The sequence below is a fragment of the Pelophylax lessonae genome (genome assembly GCF_965119305.1).
Source record: "Pelophylax lessonae genome assembly, chromosome: 3".
In the NCBI taxonomy this organism is placed as follows: Eukaryota; Metazoa; Chordata; class Amphibia; order Anura; family Ranidae; genus Pelophylax; species Pelophylax lessonae.
This window is the reverse complement of record NC_138770.1, coordinates 599,985,386-600,000,338: the sequence shown is the minus strand read 5'-3', so window position 1 is coordinate 600,000,338 and position 14,953 is coordinate 599,985,386. Positions and strand designations below refer to the sequence as shown.

Here is a 14,953-nt window from a genome sequence, read left to right as displayed (position 1 = left end):
TTCACTGCACCCCAAAAAGATTGTGTTCACTGCACCCCACAAAGGATTTTGTTCACTGCACCCCACAAAGATTGTGTTCACTGCACACCAAAAAGGATTGTGTTTAGTGTTGAGCGAACACGGACTGTATTATTCGTGTTCGTACCGAATAATTGGATTTTTTGTACCCGAACACGGACACGGACACTTTACTGTATGTTCGGGTAAAAATCCGTGTTCGGTCGTTTTATTTCCGGGTTTTGCATGCTTTGGCGCTCTTTTCATGGCGGGCTTTCAACAGCCAATCAACAATCGTTTAACTGGTGTGCCTTAAGCCATCCCAGCCATGCCTGCAAATGTCTCAGTAGCTGTGATTGGCCGTCTGAAGCATGTGACCAAGTCTTTATAAGTTCGAGGCAGCCGCAGCGGCGTCATTATGCTGCTTAGATTCAGGGACAGAGCACACATCAACGTGCTGGCTGCTGATTAGGGAAAGATAGGCAGGAAAAAACCATTTGTGTCCGGATAGAATTGAGGGACAGGTCGGAGTGTTTAGGCAGGGCGAGTTGTAGGCATTTTAGGGATAGAGTCTGCTGAATTATATAGGGTCAGTGTCTTCTACAAACTACAATCGATATTGCTGTGTGGGGGGTGGGGTCTGCACTCAATCCTGATCTACGATCTCTTCTCAATCCTGTTAGGGACAGAGTCTGCTGAATTTTAGGGAAACTGTGTTCTACAAACTACAATCGATATTGCTGTGTGGTGTGGGATTGGAGATAGGCAGGTGTCAGTGATCCACATCCATTTTTCTGTGTGTGAGCTGCAGTGAACACAATCTTTTTGGGCTGCAGTGAACACAATCTTTTTGGGCTGCAGTGAACACAATCTTTTTGGGCTGCAGTGAACACAATCTTTTTGGGCTGCAGTGAACACAATCTTTTTGGGGTGCAGTGAACAAAATCTTTTTGGTGTGCAGTGAACACAATCTTTGTGGGGTGCAGTGAACAAAATCCTTTGTGGGGTGCAGTGAACACAATCTTTTTGGGGTGCAGTGAACAAAATCCTTTTTGGGGTGCAGTGAACAACATCCTTTTTGGGGTGCAGTGAACACAATCTTTTTGGGGTGCAGTGAACAAAATCCTTTGTGGGGTGCAGTGAACACAATCTTTTTGGGGTGCAGTGAACACAATCTTTTTGGGGTGGAGTGAACAACATCCTTTTTGGGGTGCAGTGAACAAAATCCTTTTTGGGGTGCAGTGAACAAAATCATTTTTGGGGTGCAGTGAACACAATCTTTTTGGGGTGCAGTGAACACAATCTTTGTGGGGTGCAGTGAACACAATCTTTTTGGGGTGGAGTGAACAACATCCTTTTTGGGGTGCAGTGAACAACATCCTTTTTGGGGTGCAGTGAACACAATCTTTTTGGGGTGCAGTGAACACAATCTTTGTGGGGTACAGTGAACAGAATCTTTGTGGGGTGCAGTGAACACAATCTTTGGGGGGTACAGTGAACACAATCTTTGTGAGGTGCAGTGAACACAATCTTTGTGGGGTGCAGTGAACACAATCATTGTGGGGTGCAGTGAACTCAATCTTTGTGGGGTACAGTGAACACAATCTCATACTGAAGGTTTGAGGGTGCTGCCTGTTCCATACTCCCCCTACTCCTCATCTAGCCTTTTAGGGGTACAAACAATAGTAATTGGGGCCTAGTGTGGTTGTGTACGTGTGATATACATACACTTTTTTGGGATCATATTTTCTATTCCGCTATTTAATCAAAAACCTTTGGGGATCAGTTAAATTGGGGGATAGTCTGTGTTGGTACGTGTGAGAGAGATCCACCTTTCCAAGTTGTTGGGGTTCATCTCATACTTCTGAAGGTTTGAGGGTGCTGCCTGTTCCATACTCCCCCTACTCCTAGCCTTTTAGGGGTACAAACAATAGTAATTGGGGCCTAGTGTGGTTGTGTACGTGTGATATACATACACTTTTTTGGGATCATATTTTCTATTCCGCTATTTAATCAAAAACCTTTGGGGATCAGTTAAATTGGGGGATAGTCTGTGTTGGTACGTGTGAGAGAGATCCACCTTTCCAAGTTGTTGGGGTTCATCTCATACTTCTGAAGGTTTGAGGGTGCTGCCTGTTCCATACTCCCCCTACTCCTAGCCTTTTAGGGGTACAAACAATAGTAATTGGGGCCTAGTGTGGTTGTGTACGTGTGATATACATACACTTTTTTGGGATCATATTTTCTATTCCGCTATTTAATCAAAAACCTTTGGGGATCAGTTAAATTGGGGGATAGTCTGTGTTGGTACGTGTGAGAGAGATCCGCCTTTCCAAGTTGTTGGGGTTCATCTCATACTTCTGAAGGTTTGAGGGTGCTGCCTGTTCCATACCCCCCCTACTCCTCATCTAGCCTTTTAGGGGTACAAACAATAGTAATTGGGGCCTAGTGTGGTTGTGTACGTGTGATATACATACACTTTTTTTGGATCATATTTTCTATTCCGCTATTTATTCAAAAACCTTTGGGGATCATTTAAATTGGGGGATAGTCTGTGTCGGTACGTGTGAGAGAGATCCACCTTTCCAAGTTGTTGGGGTTCATCTCATACTTCTGAAGGTTTGAGGGTGCTGCCTGTTCCATACCCCCCCTACTCCTCATCTAGCCTTTTAGGGGTACAAACAATAGTAATTGGGGCCTAGTGTGGTTGTGTACGTGCGAGATACATACACTTTTTTTGATCATATTTCCTATTCCGCTATTCAATAAAAACCTTTGAGGATCAATTGAATTGCGGGATAGTCTGTGTCGGTACGTGTGAGAGAGATCCACCTTTCCAAGTTGTTGGGGTTCATCTCATACTTCTGAAGGTTTGAGGGTGCTGCCTGTTCCATACTCCCCCTACTCCTCATCTAGCCTTTTAGGGGTACAAACAATAGTAATTGGGGCCCAGTGTGGTTGTGTACGTGTGATATACATACACTTTTTTGGGATCATATTTTCTATTCCGCTATTTAATCAAAAACCTTTGGGGATCAGTTAAATTGGGGGATAGTCTGTGTTGGTACGTGTGAGAGAGATCCACCTTTCCAAGTTGTTGGGGTTCATCTCATACTTCTGAAGGTTTGAGGGTGCTGCCTGTTCCATACTCCCCCTACTCCTAGCCTTTTAGGGGTACAAACAATAGTAATTGGGGCCTAGTGTGGTTGTGTACGTGTGATATACATACACTTTTTTGGGATCATATTTTCTATTCCGCTATTTAATCAAAAACCTTTGGGGATCAGTTAAATTGGGGGATAGTCTGTGTTGGTACGTGTGAGAGAGATCCACCTTTCCAAGTTGTTGGGGTTCATCTCATACTTCTGAAGGTTTGAGGGTGCTGCCTGTTCCATACTCCCCCTACTCCTAGCCTTTTAGGGGTACAAACAATAGTAATTGGGGCCTAGTGTGGTTGTGTACGTGTGATATACATACACTTTTTTGGGATCATATTTTCTATTCCGCTATTTAATCAAAAACCTTTGGGGATCAGTTAAATTGGGGGATAGTCTGTGTTGGTACGTGTGAGAGAGATCCACCTTTCCAAGTTGTTGGGGTTCATCTCATACTTCTGAAGGTTTGAGGGTGCTGCCTGTTCCATACTCCCCCTACTCCTAGCCTTTTAGGGGTACAAACAATAGTAATTGGGGCCTAGTGTGGTTGTGTACGTGTGATATACATACACTTTTTTGGGATCATATTTTCTATTCCGCTATTTAATCAAAAACCTTTGGGGATCAGTTAAATTGGGGGATAGTCTGTGTTGGTACGTGTGAGAGAGATCCACCTTTCCAAGTTGTTGGGGTTCATCTCATACTTCTGAAGGTTTGAGGGTGCTGCCTGTTCCATACTCCCCCTACTCCTAGCCTTTTAGGGGTACAAACAATAGTAATTGGGGCCTAGTGTGGTTGTGTACGTGTGATATACATACACTTTTTTGGGATCATATTTTCTATTCCGCTATTTAATCAAAAACCTTTGGGGATCAGTTAAATTGGGGGATAGTCTGTGTTGGTACGTGTGAGAGAGATCCACCTTTCCAAGTTGTTGGGGTTCATCTCATACTTCTGAAGGTTTGAGGGTGCTGCCTGTTCCATACTCCCCCTACTCCTAGCCTTTTAGGGGTACAAACAATAGTAATTGGGGCCTAGTGTGGTTGTGTACGTGTGATATACATACACTTTTTTGGGATCATATTTTCTATTCCGCTATTTAATCAAAAACCTTTGGGGATCAGTTAAATTGGGGGATAGTCTGTGTTGGTACGTGTGAGAGAGATCCACCTTTCCAAGTTGTTGAGGTTCATCTCATACTTCTGAAGGTTTGAGGGTGCTGCCTGTTCCATACTCCCCCTACTCCTAGCCTTTTAGGGGTACAAACAATAGTAATTGGGGCCTAGTGTGGTTGTGTACGTGTGATATACATACACTTTTTTGGGATCATATTTTCTATTCCGCTATTTAATCAAAAACCTTTGGGGATCAGTTAAATTGGGGGATAGTCTGTGTTGGTACGTGTGAGAGAGATCCACCTTTCCAAGTTGTTGGGGTTCATCTCATACTTCTGAAGGTTTGAGGGTGCTGCCTGTTCCATACTCCCCCTACTCCTAGCCTTTTAGGGGTACAAACAATAGTAATTGGGGCCTAGTGTGGTTGTGTACGTGTGATATACATACACTTTTTTGGGATCATATTTTCTATTCCGCTATTTAATCAAAAACCTTTGGGGATCAGTTAAATTGGGGGATAGTCTGTGTTGGTACGTGTGAGAGAGATCCACCTTTCCAAGTTGTTGGGGTTCATCTCATACTTCTGAAGGTTTGAGGGTGCTGCCTGTTCCATACTCCCCCTACTCCTAGCCTTTTAGGGGTACAAACAATAGTAATTGGGGCCTAGTGTGGTTGTGTACGTGTGATATACATACACTTTTTTGGGATCATATTTTCTATTCCGCTATTTAATCAAAAACCTTTGGGGATCAGTTAAATTGGGGGATAGTCTGTGTTGGTACGTGTGAGAGAGATCCACCTTTCCAAGTTGTTGGGGTTCATCTCATACTTCTGAAGGTTTGAGGGTGCTGCCTGTTCCATACTCCCCCTACTCCTAGCCTTTTAGGGGTACAAACAATAGTAATTGGGGCCTAGTGTGGTTGTGTACGTGTGATATACATACACTTTTTTGGGATCATATTTTCTATTCCGCTATTTAATCAAAAACCTTTGGGGATCAGTTAAATTGGGGGATAGTCTGTGTTGGTACGTGTGAGAGAGATCCACCTTTCCAAGTTGTTGGGGTTCATCTCATACTTCTGAAGGTTTGAGGGTGCTGCCTGTTCCATACTCCCCCTACTCCTAGCCTTTTAGGGGTACAAACAATAGTAATTGGGGCCTAGTGTGGTTGTGTACGTGCGAGATACATACACTTTTTTTGATCATATTTCCTATTCCGCTATTCAATAAAAACCTTTGAGGATCAATTGAATTGCGGGATAGTCTGTGTCGGTACGTGTGAGAGAGATCCACCTTTCCAAGTTGTTGGGGTTCATCTCATACTTCTGAAGGTTTGAGGGTGCTGCCTGTTCCATACCCCCCCTACTGCTCATCTAGCCTTTTAGGGGTACAAACAATAGTAATTGGGGCCTAGTGTGGTTGTGTACGTGCGAGATACATACACTTTTTTTGATCATATTTCCTATTCCGCTATTCAATAAAAACCTTTGAGGATCAATTGAATTGTGGGATAGTCTGTGTCGGTACGTGTGAGAGAGATCCACCTTTCCAAGTTGTTGGGGTTCATCTCATACTTCTGAAGGTTTGAGGGTGCTGCCTGTTCCATACCCCCCCTACTCCTCATCTAGCCTTTTAGGGGTACAAACAATAGTAATTGGGGCCTAGTGTGGTTGTGTACGTGCGAGATACATACACTTTTTTTGATCATATTTCCTATTCCGCTATTCAATAAAAACCTTTGAGGATCAATTGAATTGCGGGATAGTCTGTGTCGGTACGTGTGAGAGAGATCCACCTTTCCAAGTTGTTGGGGTTCATCTCATACTTCTGAAGGTTTGAGGGTGCTGCCTGTTCCATACCCCCCCTACTCCTCATCTAGCCTTTTAGGGGTACAAACAATAGTAATTGGGGCCTAGTGTGGTTGTGTACGTGCGAGATACATACACTTTTTTTGATCATATTTCCTATTCCGCTATTCAATAAAAACCTTTGAGGATCAATTGAATTGCGGGATAGTCTGTGTCGGTACGTGTGAGAGAGATCCACCTTTCCAAGTTGTTGGGGTTCATCTCATACTTCTGAAGGTTTGAGGGTGCTGCCTGTTCCATACTCCCCCTACTCCTCATCTAGCCTTTTAGGGGTACAAACAATAGTAATTGGGGCCTAGTGTGGTTGTGTACGTGTGATATACATACACTTTTTTTGGATCATATTTTCTATTCCGCTATTCAATAAAAACCTTTCTAGGGCAAGATCTTAAATTACAGAAATATGAGGAGACCGTCAAATAAGGGCCGTGGCCTGGGTCGTGGTGCTGCTGGTAGAGCTCCTGTTGCAAGGAGAGGACATGGTCGATCTGTGCCAGCTACACGCACAAGTGAAACACCTTCCTCAAGTGTGAGTAGGCGACAGAACCTGCATCAGTATTTGGTAGGGCATCAAACGCCCCTAGAAGTGATGAGGCCAGAACAAGTTGAGGCGATAGTAGATTGGTTTGCTGCTGACAGTGCCTCCAGTTCCTTCACATTGTCTCCCACCCAGTCTACTGCAGAAAGGTCAGAGTTGGCACCTGCAGCCAATGTCCAACCGTCTTTCACCTCACCCCCTTGCAAATCAGGCCAGCAGTCTGAGCCCCAAGCCATACAGCAGTCTCTTATTCTTTTTGAGGACTCTGTCAGCAGGGTTTCCCAGGGCCATCCACCTAGCCCTGCCCCAGAAGTGGAAGAGATTGAGTGCAGCGATGCCCAACCACTTATTTCTCAAGATGAGTACATGCAAGGATCATCGCAGCACGTCTCCGATGATGACGAAACGCAGGTGCCAACTGCTGCGGCGTTCAGCATTGTGGAGACCGACAAGGAGGGCAGGGGTGAAGACTGGGTGGAAGATGATGTGGAGGACGATGAGGTCCTCGACCCCACATGGAATGAACGTCATGCAGGTGAACTGAGTAGTTTGGAGGAAGAGGCGGTGGTCGCACAGAGCCACCAGCACAGCAGAAGAGGGAGCAGGGTGCAGAAGCGGAGCGGCCGTGCCCTAGACACTACGCCCGCTACTGCCCAACGCAGCAAGGGAACGAGCGCACCAAAGTCAGCTCAAAGGAGTTCTCTAGCGTGGAAGTTCTTTAGAAAATGTGCTGATGACAGGACACGAGTGGTTTGCACCCTGTGCAATCAGAGCTTGAAGCGAGGCATGAACCTTCTCAACCTGAGCACAACCTGCATGATCAGGCATCTAAGTGCAAAGCACGAGCTGCAGTGGAGTACACACCTTCAAAACCAAGAAACGTCTCTGGCTCATCCTGCTTCCTCTTCTGCTGCAGTCTCGGCCGCTCCAGCCACATCTGTAGTGATACCGGCACCTGCCACCCCGCAAACAGACGATCTGTCAGCAACACCACCACCTGGGTCACCAACAACCATCTCCACAATGTCCCGTGGAAGCGTTCAGCTTTCCATCTCCCAAACACTTGAGAGGAAGAGGAAGTACCCCCCTACCCACCCGCGATCCCTGGCCCTGAATGCCAGCATTTCAAAATTATTGGCCTTTGAAATGCTGTCATTCCGTCTGGTGGAGACGCACAGTTTTAAAAACCTTATGTCGGTGGCTGTCCCACAGTACGTCGTGCCCAGCCGCCACTACTTTTCCAGGCAAGCCATCCCTTCCCTGCACAACCAAGTGGGGGAAAAAATCAGGTGTGCACTGCGCAACGCCATCTGTGCCAAGGTCCACCTAACTACGGATACGTGGACCAGTAAGCACGGTCAGGGGCGTTATATCTCCCTAACGGCACACTGGGTAAATGCAGTGGCGGATGGGCCTGAGGCGGATAGCAATTTGGCGCATGTCCTTCCACCACCGAGGATTGCAGGGCGCTTCAGTTTGCCTCCTGTTCCTAACTCCTCCTACTCCGCTTCCTCATCCTCTACCGCCTCCTCATCCGGACAGCGTAACACCTTCACCACCAACTTCAGCACGGCCAGGGGTAAACGACAGCAGGCAGTTTTACAACTTGCCTGTTTGGGGGACAAACCACACACCGCGCAGGAGTTGTGGAGGAGCATGGAACAGCAGACAAATGAGTGGTTGCTGCCAGCGAGCCTCAAGCCCGGCCTGGTGGTGTGCGATAACGGGCGAAATCTCATAGCAGCTCTGGGCCTAGCCGGTTTGACGCACATCCCTTGCCTGGCGCATGTGCTGAATTTGGTGGTGCAGAGGTTCCTTAAAAACTACCCCGATATGTCAGAGCTGCTGCAGAAAGTGCGGGCCGTTTGTGCGCACTTTCGGCGTTCTCACCCTGCTGCTGCTCGCCTGGCAGCGCTGCAGCGTAACTTCGGCCTTCCCGCTCACCGCCTCATATGTGACGTGCCCACAAGGTGGAACTCCACCTTGCACATGCTGGAAAGACTGTGCGAGCAGCAGCAGGCCATAGTGGAGTTTCAGCTGCAGCACGCACGCGTGAGTCGCTCTGCGGAACAGCACCACTTCACCACCAATAACTGGGCCTCCATGCGAGACCTGTGTGCCTTGTTGCGCTGTTTTGAGTACTCCACCAACATGGCCAGTGGCAATGACGCCGTTCTCAGCTTAACTATCCCACTTCTATGCCTCCTTGAAAAAACAATTCGGGCGATGATGGAAGAGGATGTGGCACAGGATGAGGAGGAGGAGGAGGATGAAGAGGTAACATTTCCAAGGCTTTCAGGGCAGTCATTCGCAAGGGGCTCCGAGGGTGGGTTCCTGCACACGCAAACGCCAGGGACGCAATTGTCCAGCAGGGGCACAGTTCTGGAGGATGAGGAGGATGAGGAGGAGGAGGAGCTGGAGGAGGAGATGGAACCATGTTCACAGCAGGGTGGCACCCAGGCCAGCTCATGGCCATCACTGGTGCGTGGCTGGGGGGATACAGAGGACACGGACCATACACCTCCCACAGAGGACAGCCTTTCGTTGCCTCTGGGCAGCCTGGCACACATGAGCGATTACATGCTGCAGTGTCTCCACAACGACCGCCGAGTTGCCCACATTCTAACTTGTGCTGATTACTGGGTGGCCACGCTGCTGGATCCCCGTTACAAGGACAACGTACCGTCCTTAATTCACTCACTGGAGCGCGATCGCAAGATGCGCGAGTACAAGCGCACGCTGGTAGACGCCATGCTGCTGGCATTCCCATCTGACAGCGGGGCCACAGTGGAAGCACAAGGCAGAGGAGGAGGAGGAGGAGGTCGCCAACGCAACCAGGGCACCGCCAGCACCTCAGAAGGCAGGGTTAGCATGGCCGAAATGTGGAAAAGCTTTGTCAGCACGCCACAACAAACAGCAGCACCAGCAGCTCAGATGGAACGTCTTAGCAGGAGGCAGCATTTTACCAACATGGTGGAGCAGTATGTGTGCACACGCCTACATGTAGTGAATGACGGGTCTGCCCCCTTCAACTTCTGGGTCTCCAAATTGGGCACATGGCCTGAGCTTGCCCTTTACGCCTTGGAGGTGCTGGCGTGCCCTGCAGCCAGTGTATTATCTGAACGGGTATTTAGCACGGCTGGGGGCGTTATAACAGACAAGCGCAGCCGCCTGTCCAGAGACAATGTGGACAAGCTCACGTTCATTAAAATGAACCAGGCATGGATCCCACGGGACTTTTCCGTACCTTATGCAGAATAGCAATGGATACCGACCTTACCCACCCATTGTTCCATTTTTGCTCTTTCTCACTCTTTTGGGGTGTACCCTCATTTAAAATTTGTGAAAAGAAGCAGTGTTGGCTACCTCGTCCTCCTCCTCAGGGCCAGATTAATGTAGGGGCTATTGGAGCTGCAGCTCCAGGCCCCTACCTTTTATATAGGCCCCGGGTTGGCCATATTCACTGTTACCGCTCTTCTGTCACTTGTAAACACAGAAGTCTGGCTTCTATGCTCGCTTCCCCAGGCAGCACCCTCAGAACCTCCCCACACAGCGTGAAGGCCGGACAAGGAGGGACAGTTGGCGATGCATGGATGTGTTTATGGGCTTCAGAGACAGCATCCCATGTTGAATTAGGCATGCATGGCTGCACCCTTCCTCCTCTGGGTGCATGGCAAGGCACGGCCCTAAGGCCCTTCAAAATCCTCAGCACCAAGCCCATGATGCTGTTAATCCGGCCCTGGTCCTCCTCCACCGCCGCTTCCACCTACACCGCCCATAGGTGTGCGCAGCCTATTGCATTAAGGTGTGCACCCCAAAGTTGAAATACACATGCATGTGTTTGCCAGCAGGGAGAGTAATGTATCGGGGCCATGTACCTGTAGGCAAGGAGAAATAGAGCAGAGCAGGTCCCAGGGAGATCTTTCCCATCTCCTCACTGGCAATGCTATGTGCCCTAGGTGATTAGGGTGTGCCCAGGCACACCCAGCACACCCTGTGCGCACGCCTATGTCACCGCCACATCCACCACCACCTTAACCTCCCTCCTACTCCATATGGGCCTCGTCCTTCAGAGATGAAGAAGAACATTGTTTTATTTTTCTGTTTTTTTTTGTTGTTTTAAGTTATTTCCCTATCCACATTTGTTTGCAGAGCACTTGCCATGCTCTTAATTACGTTTTGCTGCCATTTGCAGCACTCTAGCCCTTTCCTTTGGTGTTTTAGAGCCATTTTAGTGCCTTAAAGTTCGGGTCCCCATTGACTTCAATGGGGTTCGGTGTCCGGGAAAAGTTCGGTAAAAGTCCGGGACACGGACCCGGACTTTTTTTTAAAGTTCGGCCGAACCCGTCGAACACGGACATCTAGGTGTCCGCTCAACCCTAATTGTGTTCACTGCACCCCAAAAAGATTTTGTTCACTGCACCCCAAAAAGATTGTGTTCACTGCAGCCCAAAAAGATTGTGTTCACTGCAGCCCAAAAAGATTGTGTTCACTGCAGCCCAAAAAGATTGTGTTCACTGCAGCCCAAAAAGATTGTGTTCACTGCAGCTCACACACAGAAAAATGGATGTGGATCACTGACACCTGCCTATCTCCAATCCCACACCACACAGCAATATCGATTGTAGTTTGTAGAACACAGTTTCCCTAAAATTCAGCAGACTCTGTCCCTAACAGGATTGAGAAGAGATCGTAGATCAGGATTGAGTGCAGATTCACCCCACCCCCCACACAGCAATATCGATTGTAGTTTGTAGAAGACACTGACCCTATAATTCAGCAGACTCTATCCCTAAAATGCCTACAACTCGCCCTGCCTAAACACTCCGACCTGTCCCTCAATTCTATCCGGACACAAATGGTTTTTTCCTGCCTATCTTTCCCTAATCAGCAGCCAGCACGTTGATGTGTGCTCTGTCCCTGAATCTAAGCAGCATAATGACGCCGCTGCGGCTGCCTCGAACTTATAAAGACTTGGTCACATGCTTCAGACGGCCAATCACAGCTACTGAGACATTTGCAGGCATGGCTGGGATGGCTTAAGGCACACCAGTTAAACGATTGTTGATTGGCTGTTGAAAGCCCGCCATGAAAAGAGCGCCAAAGCATGCAAAACCCGGAAATAAAACGACCGAACACGGATTTTTACCCGAACATACAGTAAAGTGTCCGTGTCCGTGTTCGGGTACAAAAAATCCAATTATTCGGTACGAACACGAATAATACAGTCCGTGTTCGCTCAACACTACTTAAGACTAAAATGCCATTTTAGTTTTTGTCGTATTTTAGTCATCTGAATTGTTTTAGTTTTAGTCGTATTTTAGTCGACTAAAATTGTGTTAATTTAGTCAATGAAAACGTTTTAGTCGACGAAATTAACACTGCGCCACACTTTTAACATATTTATTTGTAAAAAATGTTGAAAACCATTTATCATTTTCCTTCCACTTCACAATTATGTGCTGGTTTGTGTTGGTCTATCCCATAAAATCCCAATAAAATTAATTTACGTTTTTGGTTGTAACATGACAATACATGAAAAATTTCTAGGGGTATGAATCATTTTTCAAGGCAGTGTATATAGTACTGTATAGTATATGCATCTAATAGAGGCACCTTGGAAGTGCTTTTAGTAAAATATAAAGCCATAGGCTCCCTTTGACTCTTATCTCTCATTTGGCTTATCTCAGTTCTCAATGTGACAGGTTCACTTTAATTATTCAGTACAGCCAGCGGTATCTTCATACACAGTAGAAAAAGATGAATAGCAAAAGGCAAGTATTTTATTGAAAGATTATATAGTCACATTGTATTGATATCAAATTATTCATTAAACACAAATGTGGCTGGTCGTTTCATACCATGATCCTGCAGGACCTCTTGGTATTACCTGACCCCTTGTAGTATATCAATCATTACAGAAAGATTAGAGCAACCCTAGGGTGTTTTATCTGTCTATTCATGGTAAATAGGTACGTTTAATGTATTCGGTATTCATACGTTGTATTGTGCGGCTGACTGCGCTTGGGAGCAGTAAAATTGCTTTTAATCCTGCAGGGTAATAGAACATGTGTGCAGCATTCTCTATATATTTTTCCCTGGACCACCAACGTCACACACTGAGTTTGGAAAGCATGACATCTGCCTGGATCGCTGACTCCATCTGCACAGAACAGCTCAGAAACAGATGGAGACCCTGGGCGTTATGGCAGAGCTCTTGCCAACTGACCCGTCCGTACTGGCAGCACAGAAATTTCACGGCTTGTAGATGCCTGTACAATCATATTGCAGATAGACTGTCTATAGGGCTGGAGGTTATTGTAGAGGAAACTGGTATGTTTAGGAAGTGAAGTGATCAATCCAACATCTACGTTTCTAAAGCCACACGGGAGCCCTTGATGGCTCAGATGACCCAGCGCAAGGCAGGATTTCAGCGTACTAGGCTTAATCAGCATAGGAATGATCGATCTGGTCAGTAGGTGACAACGTTGGAATACTAAGCGTAGGCAGATGTTAAAAGTGTAATGTAAAAATGTCACTTACCCTGAAGTCGTTTCTACTCATGGAGAGGCTTAAAACACTCATCTCATTGCCATCAGTTCAGCCAATGTATTTCCCGGACATCTGTCTTTATATATAAAGTTACGCTACATTAGATAATATTATTTTACTATTCTGTCCTAATGCAAATGTATCCCTTCTTCGCTTTCGGCTTCATTCACATGTCAGCGTAGCGATCGCGGGCAGAATCACTGCGATTCTGGCCGCGATCCGGAAATCATTGCAAATCGCGGGACGCCTGTGCGTTGCCCGTGATTTGCAATAGCACCCCAAATGCTGTGCGATGTTGCCGCGATTTGCGCCTGCCGATGCGTGGTAACATCGCGCAAAAAAAAATCACGGGACGCATGACGCCCAAAAAAAGGTTCAAGAGCTTCTTTGGGGCGTTATGCGTCCCGCGTTTTTTTTGCGCGATGTTACCGTGATTCGGCAGGTGCAAATCGCGGCAACATCACACAGCGTTTGGGGTGCTTTTGCAAATCACAGGCATCCCGCGATTTGCAATGATTTCCGGATCGCGGGCAGAATCGCCGTGATTCTGCCCGCGATCGCTAAGCTGGCATGTGAACGTAGCCTAGCCTGTTTTGCGTTTGGATCCTCTCCCCAAAACATACCGTACTTATGTCAGGATCCCATTTCCAAAAAATCTTCAGTACTGTTTTATCGCGGTAATGTGATAGTTTACATTTTTGGGGTTTCTCGAGATGTTAAAAGAGAGATCACACAAACACTTGTAGGTGACATCAAAATGTATGTAACATTTAATTAACCACTTGCCGACCGCCTTGTGGCAGGCTGGCTTGGCTGCGGGAAACGATGTAGCTTTACATCGGTCACACAAGTGGTGCTGGGGGCGAGCGCGCACCGCCGGCGTCGCACTCCCGCCCCCACTAGGCAGCGAGGATGCTGATTCACAGGACCGGCGGCAGCAATTGTCGCCGGGCACCCGCGATCGCCCCCTGCTGAGAGAGAAGAACGGTCGGCTGTTGTAAACACAGCCGACCGTTCTTCTCTCTGAAATTATCACAGAGCGCCTGCGATCCTTCTATATAGCATCACAGATCTCTGTAGTCATTTCACAAGCCCTTCCCCCAAACAGTTAGAAAATACTGCCCTAGGCTCACACTTAACCCTTTGATCACCCCTGGGTTAACTCCTTCCCTGCCAGTGTCATTATTACAGTATCAGTGCATATTTTTAGCACTGATTACTGTAGTAATGTCACTGGTCCCCCAGTGACTGGTCCCCCCAAAAGTGTCAAAAATGTCAGTTAGGGGTCCGATCTGTCTGCCGCAATGTCACAGTCCCGCTAAAAATCGCAGATCACCGCCATTACTAGTAAAAAATAAATAAAAAATATTTTTTTTTAGTTTGTAGACGTGATAACATTTGCGCAAAATATGCTTATTGTGATTTTTTTCCCCAAAAATATGTAGCAGAATACGAAGTGGCCTAAAAAGATGAAATTTTTTTTTTATTTTAAAAGTTTTTTTTGGGGAATGTTATATAGAAAATTATGAAAAATGTTTTTTTTTTTTTTTTTTTTTTTTTCAGAATTCAAAAGAAAGCTCTATTTGTGGGAAAAAAGGACATCAATTTTATTTGGGTACAGCGTCGCACGACCGCACAATTTTTTGTTAAAGTAACGCAGTGCCGAATCGCAAAAAATGGCCTGGTCATTAAGGGGGCAAATCCTTTCGGTCCAGAACTGGGGGAGAA

The 14,953-nt window shown here is 46.7% G+C and overlaps 1 protein-coding gene across 1 annotated transcript in view; it reads left to right on the top strand.

The window, feature by feature from the left end:
* GALNT14 (polypeptide N-acetylgalactosaminyltransferase 14) overlaps positions 1-14,953 on the top strand; it is a 773,014-nt gene that overhangs the window by 551,687 nt on the left and 206,374 nt on the right. The gene's annotated exons all lie outside the window — the stretch shown is intronic.